The sequence below is a fragment of the Pseudophryne corroboree genome, chromosome 9 (assembly GCF_028390025.1).
Source record: "Pseudophryne corroboree isolate aPseCor3 chromosome 9, aPseCor3.hap2, whole genome shotgun sequence".
NCBI classification, from domain to species: domain Eukaryota; kingdom Metazoa; phylum Chordata; class Amphibia; order Anura; family Myobatrachidae; genus Pseudophryne; species Pseudophryne corroboree.
The window spans coordinates 221,148,775-221,157,133 of NC_086452.1; the positions used below are offsets into that span (position 1 = coordinate 221,148,775).

The 8,359-nt window shown below is 43.7% G+C and overlaps 1 pseudogene; it reads left to right on the forward strand.

The window, feature by feature from the left end:
• Positions 1–2,747: 2,747 nt before the first annotated feature.
• LOC134964321 (5S ribosomal RNA) lies at positions 2,748–2,867 on the forward strand (annotated as a pseudogene).
• The last annotated feature ends 5,492 nt before the right edge of the window (positions 2,868–8,359 follow it).

The window sequence follows — 8,359 nt, forward strand, 5'->3', positions numbered from 1 at the left end:
GTAGAGTGAGGAAGGGAGACGAGGTGGAGGTGGGCAGAGGAGTGAGTTGAGAGTGGCAAAGAGGCGCCGGGGGTTGGAAGACTGGGAGGAGATGAGGTTCTTGAAGTATGACTGTTTAGCAAGAGAAAGGGCAGCACTGAAGGATGAAAGCATAAGTTTGAAATGGAGGAAGTCTGCCTTAGAGCGTGATTTCCTCCAGTGTCGCTCAGCAGTACGTGAGCATTTTTGCAGATATCTGGTGCATTTGGTGTGCCAGGGTTGAGGTGTTAATTTGCGAGGGTGAATAGTGGTTGGTGGAGCAACAGAGTCAAGAGCAGAAGTAAGGGAAGCATTGTATGTGGAAGTGGCTTGTTCAGGGCATGAGAGAGAGTGAGAATAGGAGAGAGAAGTGAGTCAAACAGGGAGGAAAGGAATGTGGTGTCAATAGCTTTAATGTTACGCTTAGTGATGGTAGCCCTAGGAGGTAGAGATGGGGAAGTCAAGAGAGATAGGTTAAAGGAGAGCAGGTGGTGGTCAGAGAGGGGAAATGGGGAGTTGGAAAAATCAGAAATATCACAGCGGTGAGTGAAGACCAGATCCAGTGAGCTCCCATTCACATGGGAGGGTGAGGAGGTCCACTGGGAGAGACCAAGTGAAGAGGTGAGGTTAAGGAGTTTAGAGGCAGGGGATTTTGTGGGGATGTCAATAGGGATGTTGAAATCGCCTAGGATAATGGTGGGAATGTCAGAAGAGAGGAAGTGAGGAAGCCAGGAAGCAAAGTTGTCGATGAATTTGGAAGCAGTGCCAGGGGGGGCGGTAAATGACAGCTACTCTAAGATGGACTGGTTGGAAGAGGCGTATGGCATGGACCTCAAATGTAGAGAATATAAGGGATGGTTCTGGTGGTATGAGTTGGTAGGAGTAACTAGAAGGTAAAAGGACCCCAACACCACCCCCATGGCGACCCCCAGGTCGGGGGGTGTGTGTGAATGTGAGGCCCCCAGCAGAGAGAGCAGCAGCAGAAGTAGTGTCAGAGGGCGTAATCCAAGTTTCAGTAATGGCTAGTAGGTGTAGGGAGTTGGAAATGAAAAGGTCATGAGTGGGGACCAGTTTGTTACAAACAGATCTGGCATTCCAGAGTGCACAGGATAGGGGGTATGAGTTTGTGGGAGAGATGTGAATGAGATTTTCAGGGTTGCTGTAGCGATGAGGTGGGATTAATTTTGAGGACAGGGATGATGAGAGAGTGGTGATGGTACGGGTGCCTGAGCTAGGAGGTGAAACTGCAGGAGGTGGGCAGGGAGGGAGGTCAGTGTGATGTGGATGGGGGTGTGGGGAGGTGACAGGGAAGGGAGAGAGGGAGCAGGGCTGAGTTGTGGGGTAGCAGGACCATGGGGCAGAGGTGAATGAAAGTGGGGTAACAGGAAAGGTGGGGGTAGGAAACAGAGGGATGGAGGGGAGACAGAGGAGGGGAGAGAGGAGGAGGTGTAGGAGACTAGGGGGGAAGGATAAAGATACATTATTAGGTAGACACTGAGTGATGTGGGGAGTATAGGAAAGCCTTGACATAGTATTAAGTAGGTAAATAGGTTGAGGGAAAGTGGAAGTAGGAGAGGAGACTGCAAGGGAATCCGAGCAGAAGAATTGCAGAAATGCAGGTGAGAAAAGCAGTGTAGGTTCAAGGGGTGTAGATTTAGTATGAAATGAGTCAAAAGCGTAGGTAAAGTGGTTGCAGAAATGTATTTGGAGTGTAAGAAATGAAAGGATTGTGAGAGGTTTAAGAAGCAATGGTAATTATGTTAGATTTTTTAAGTGTTTGCAGGTAAAATTGCATTGGTGCAGCTGTGCTTAAAAAACAAAATTACAATACAGATACAAGCATTTGTAGGTGAAATGGACGGTTTTTGAAATGTCCAAGTAAGGTATTTCCGTGCTATTTAATCAGATGCAACAATCAGGAGGTAAGAGATCTGAGAAGTAAGTGACTCACATTTGTTATTAGTTCTTCATTTTTTGGGGGTTTTTTGTTTGATTGGTGTGCTTCTGTTTTCCTTCTCTTTCACTTCGATTGAACGCTGATTGAACGCTGCTGTTATGTGTCAATTTTATCACGCTTTGATAAAATGCACGCTTAGATTCTAAATGCACAGCCAAACGGCTTTGCACAGCCTACACCACTGGACTTAAATAGAAGACTATTACAAGTGAAACCAATAATTGAAATCTGTAACCACACCCCACCCCCTCAAATGCAAGGCAATAAATTACCTAAAAAACAACAACCAGGCATTCCACAAAGATTAAACTGGGTCTATAGCATTCAAAACTTAAAAAAGTACTTCAAAATCACATACTATGCAATAATGTTTCAATTTGCATTACCCAGCAGAATTAGCTTTGCATATATAGCTCTAATGCAGCAGAATATGTTGGTAGCTGTAGTCAATTATGAGTCAATTATGTCAATAATCTAAGCAACAGGAGGGCTTTGTAGTGCTTTGTTGCTTAGATTATTTGAGAGCAAATGGTAGAGTTTGATCTTGGAAATTCCAACCCCAAGACCTCACAGTTATTATTTTTGCCTCAAATCACCATTGTTTAGATCATTTAGTCACAATTTAGCAATTTATTGCATCAATATTCTCTGATACTAACAAAAACTGGTACTTATCCCACTCTCTGATATAAACATAGCCTGGTACTCACTCTGTGATTGACTTCCTGGGTCCCAACATAATCTGTTGACGGTGCGCCTAGGAGACGGACCTACCTACGGTCAGACCGCACTGAGTATGCCCAAACTCGTCTGATCTTGGAAGCCAAGCACTGCAGGGCCTGGTCAGTACCTGGATGGGCGATCCACCAGGGAATACTAGGTACCGTAGGTATTTTACTCTCCAGCAGCTAAAACATTTTGGGACCCAGTGTATCAACCTGGTCTCAGGTTACAGCATTTATTAGACTATATCGAGGTAGTGACCTCACTCATACAAAATTCTGACCATAGAGGATATATATGATTAATTTTTTTGAATGAGGCTTTATTTATTTTCGCTCACTTAAATCATTATCTTGCCCATAACAGGTACATTCGTACTTATGAACACCTCTGTTCTTTAATTATTGACGCCAGCTCTCGCTTTTTCTTAAAGTATACATTAATAAAAGTTATGTCTTAATAATTTCATCATTTCAATTTTTCAAGTGTGCCCAGGAAAAGGCTTATAGTTGCTTTTTTGGTCCTTTGTTCTCTTCAAAGGACCATATTTGTTGTTTCACAGCCTGGTCACCTTACCAGCTCACTCTCCTGCCTCCTTCCATGCTGCTGCACTCCTCACACACTGAGTCCTCAAAATCCGCCTCTTCCTGCTCTTCCACTAGCCAATCTAGTCTCCTCTCACCAGTCAATCAAACCTCTGGGTAGGTCCCGCCCCTCCTCTAATCCTTAAAGGCACCAGGATACATTATCTCTAGGAAGTCCTCTACTTTTTACCTACAGCATGCAGGCCTTACTACTGGGCTGTTCAGGGTCCCTGCAGGGTACCACACATGCACAGGTGGGCACTTACCTCCAGATCCCCATGGGCAACTCCAAATTTAAAAAGTCTGCTGCTGCAATGTTCAATGGCCCATCTTCTATCCTTGCTGGCTGTCTCTCTTCACAGCTGCATTACTGGGGGAAGTCCCAGAATTGCCATGCCTCCGCCCAGTAATGCATCAGTGAGAGCCAGCTGTCTAGGACAGATAGCTGTCCTGACAAGCGGCGGCACTCAGAGTCTGGGCTCCGTTAGTTAAAGTGCAATAGTGCTTTAATAAATCACGGTGTGCGACGTTTCGGGGCCACAATGCCCCTTCTTCAAGGTGATACAAACAATAACTGTAAAACAACATACCTTTAAAACATTGGAAGACCCGCGAACGGGACGATCTGGCCGGTTCCCATGTGAAGACCCGCCCTCAGCTTGACTCACCAGTCATGTGACGCACTTCCACCCCTCGGACCTGGCAACCGCGACTTCCTGGAGACCTGGGAGCAGTAAGGTTGTATGGCAACCAATACAACCCAGACGCCGGAGACCCGACACTGGGAGCAGTGAGGCAGTCATGACAACCCGTGCACCCCAGACGCCGGGAGCCTAACGCTGTCATGTTACCGGGGCTGAAATAAAACAAAGTATAGAATATAATGAACACATCAACTGCTAACAGAGTGAAAGTGACATAAAAAACCCATTACTGTTTAGAACTGGTCAGTATTGTCTAAAAACAGCAACCATCGGAACAAAGTGTCTGATTACATAATCCATACTAGCTATATGGTCTTTGATATATGAGCAATCTAATCCAATACCTATCATCTAATCACAGTTATTTCCTGAAAACTTGATTATAAACAATCCGTTGGAAACCATAATAGAGGCAAAGTATTTATAAACTATACACCTCCTAAATGGTGTTCCACTGGATTTTATCATTGAGTCCCGCTGGTTTGATGGTATTCAAGACATGTATCCATCTTAAAGAAAAGATGGAAAGCGTAACTTATCCTGCGCTCGTCTTTGTTTCCATCGACAGCAATCAGACGCTCAATGTAAATTATGTGGGAGCATAAAAAAGATTAAAAGAGTGGATATAGTGAAGCACAATTTAATACATATAAAATTCATATAACACACTTATAAAATCCATAAACATATTCATAGCAGCAAAAATTGAATCAATTGCACAGAAATTCCTATGGGCAAAAAAGACTGGTGGATAATTACCAATGTGTACAGAACTGTAAAAACAGTTCTAAACCAGCATACAGGTTTTTGTTTTTGGAGGATCCCGGAAATCCCCTCAATCCTCGTATGACTGGAACAGAATGGCAAGTCCTCCAGTATATTGTCCCATGGCACCTGTGCGTTTCTACTCCAAACAGGAGTCCTTTTCAAGGTGTAATGTTCACAAAGCTGCTGCCTCAGTACTGATATTTGAATCCTCAAACAACCAATCAGAACGTCACCCTCTCAGCTGGACCCTATACACATTTAATTCTATCAGGTCCCATGGTCCTTCGCGGTTGGTGACGTTCTGCAATGATCTTCCAGGCCGCATTGTCCGTCCGTGCCGTCTAGCGCTTGTCCGTCTCCATAGCGACGGTCATTTCCTGTATTACTTCCGGGTCACGGTAGCGCTATAGACCTTTCCCCCGCACGGATTTTCTCAATCTCGGCATGGCAAATAGATGTATCGTTCCAGAGTCTTACTGGCCACATATTTTGTACTTTTATGAGTACTTAGAGAAGTCTATTTGATTTTATTCCCCGGCAACCAGTGCCGCGACGTCACTTCCGGTGATGTCATCTATCATAAATAGTAAATAATAGTAATAGCTTCAGAAAAATGTAAACATACAGATATAACGCAATAAAAATATTTTAAAATATTTTAAAATATTTTAAAACAGACCCTCCATCTTTTTCTGTTACAAAAACCATTTTATTTCAAAGTCACTATTTAGACCGTCAGGTTTTAGTGTCCGTAATTCGTAAATAGTTTGCATTTCTGATTGGGCTAGCTGGGTTGGGATATCATTTCTTCTCCAGCTGCCTTTGATGTGTTTAATACCACAAAATTGCCTAATTGCGGTGACATTACCTCGGTGACTGGTTCTAAAGTGCTCCGAAAGTGCGTGGGTGGTTAGGCCCTTTTTAATATTGACGGTCTAAATAGTGACTTTGAAATAAAATGGTTTTTGTAACAGAAAAAGGTGGAGGGTCTGTTTTAAAATATTTTTATTGCGTTATATCTGTATGTTTACATTTTTCTGAAGCTATTACTATTATTTACTATTTATGATAGATGACATCACCGGAAGTGACGTCGCGGCACTGGTTGCCGGGGAATAAAATCAAATAGACTTCTCTAAGTACTCATAAAAGTACAAAATATGTGGCCAGTAAGACTCTGGAACGATACATCTATTTGCCATGCCGAGATCGAGAAAATCCGTGGGGGGGAAAGGTCTATAGCGCTACCGCGACCCGGAAGTAATACAGGAAATGACCGTCGCTATGGAGACGGACAAGCGCTAGACGGCACGGACGGACAATGCGGCCTGGAAGATCATTGCAGAACGTCACCAACTGCGAAGGACCATGGGACCTGATAGAATTAAATGTGTATAGGGTCCAGCTGAGTGGGTGACGTTCTGATTGGTTGTTTGAGGATTCAAATATCAGTACTGAGGCAGCAGCTTTGTGAACATTACACCTTGAAAAAGACTCCTGTTTGGAGTAGAAACGCGTCGGTGGAACGCACAGGTGCCATGGGACAATATACTGGAGGACTTGCCATTCTGTTCCAGTCATACGAGGATTGAGGGGATTTCCGGGATCCTCCAAAAACAAAAACCTGCATGCTGGTTTAGAACTGTTTTTACAGTTCAGTACACATTGGTAATTATCCACCAGTCTTTTTTGCCCATGGGAATTTCTGTGCAATTGATTCAATTTTTGCTGCTATGAATATGTTTATGGATTTTATAAGTGTGTTATATGAATTTTATATGTATTAAATTGTGCTTCACTATATCCACTCTTTTAATCTTTTTTATGCTCCCACATAATTTACATTGAGCGTCTGATTGCTGTCGATGGAAACAAAGACGAGCGCAGGAAAAGTTACGCTTTCCATCTTTTCTTTATTGTGGCACTTATGGTGGAGGGAGAAGGATCCTTCAGGAAAGTGTGTCTCTTCCAGCAGCTAGATTGAGCACAATTTTTTTCCCTTAAACCTTTGTTACTATGTATCCATCTTGCCTCCATCCTCAAAAGCTGGCCACCCCTGTCCCCTCCTCTCAAAGACTTGGGGACATGGTCAATAATTTTAAATCTTAGATCATGCAAAGAGTGCCCTAGCTCTGCATAGTGTCTGACCACAGGTTGGTCCGACACCTTGCCACCCAAGGCACTCTTCACTGCAGATCTATGTAAGGCAAGTCTTTCCCTGGCCGTGCAAATGGTTTTACCCACGTATTGGAGCTTGCACGAACAGGTAATTACGTAAATGATATGGGACGTGGTGCATGAAAGAACATGATGAATTCTAAATACTCTGCCTGTATTACTAGATCTAAATGAGGAGCCTGTTTGTAAATACGTACATGTTTTACAGCCCAGGCACCGATAACATCCTGGGGCTTTGGATAGAAAATTAGTGGTTACAGCAGAACCCATTCCTGTTACTAGAGATGAGCGGGTTCGGTTCCTCGGAATCCGAACCCCTCCGAACTTCAGCCTTTTTACACGTGTCCGAGGCAGACTCGGATCTTCCCGCCTTGCTCGGCTAACCCGAGCGCGCCCGAACGTCATCATCCCGCTGTCGGATTCTCGCGAGGCTCGTATTCTATCGCGAGACTCGGATTCTATATAAGGAGCCGCGCGTCGCCGCCATTTTCACACGTGCATTGAGATTGATAGGGAGAGGACGTGGCTGGCGTCCTCTCCGTTAGAATAGATAGAGACACTTGAGTTGATTACTTAGTAATTTTGGGGAGCATTAGGAGTACTCAGAGTGCAGAGTTTTGCTGATAGTTAGTTACTAGTGACTGACCACTTTATTATTTAATATAATCCGTTCTCTGCCTGAAAAAAAACGATACACAGTCACATACCATATCTGTGCTCAGCCTCAGTGTGCTGCATGATAATATCATCTATGTATATCTGACTGTGCTGAGTGCTCACTGCTCACACAGCTGAATTGTGGGGGAGACTGGGGTGCAGTTATAGCAGGAGTACAGTGCACACTTTTGCTGCCAGTGTGACTGACCAGTGACCACCAGTATATTGTCTGCCTGAAAAAGTTAAACACTCCTGTGGTGTTTTTTTATTTATTCTATAAACGCATTCTGCTGACAGTGTCCAGCAGGTCCGTCATTCATTATATTATATAAATATTTACCTGCAGTAGTGTTATATTTTTTTTGTTCATCTCTATCATCTTTATCATCTCTATATTAGCAGACGCAGTACGGTAGTCCACGGCTGTGGCTACCTCTGTGTCGTCAGTGCTCGTCCATAATTGTATACCTACCTGTGGTGGGTTTTTTTTTTCTATCTTCTTCATACTAGTAGTTTAGGAGTCTGCTGACAGTGTCCAGCAGGTCCGTCATTATATTATATATACCTGCAGTAGTGATATATATATATTTTTTATATCATTATCATCTCTATACTAGCAGACGCAGTACGGTAGTCCACGGCTGTAGCTACCTCTGTGTCGTCAGTGCTCGTCCATAATTGTATACCTACCTGTGGTGGTTTTTTTTTTTTCTATCTTCTTCATACTAGTAGTTTAGGAGTCTGCTGACAGTGTCCAGCAGGTCCGTCAT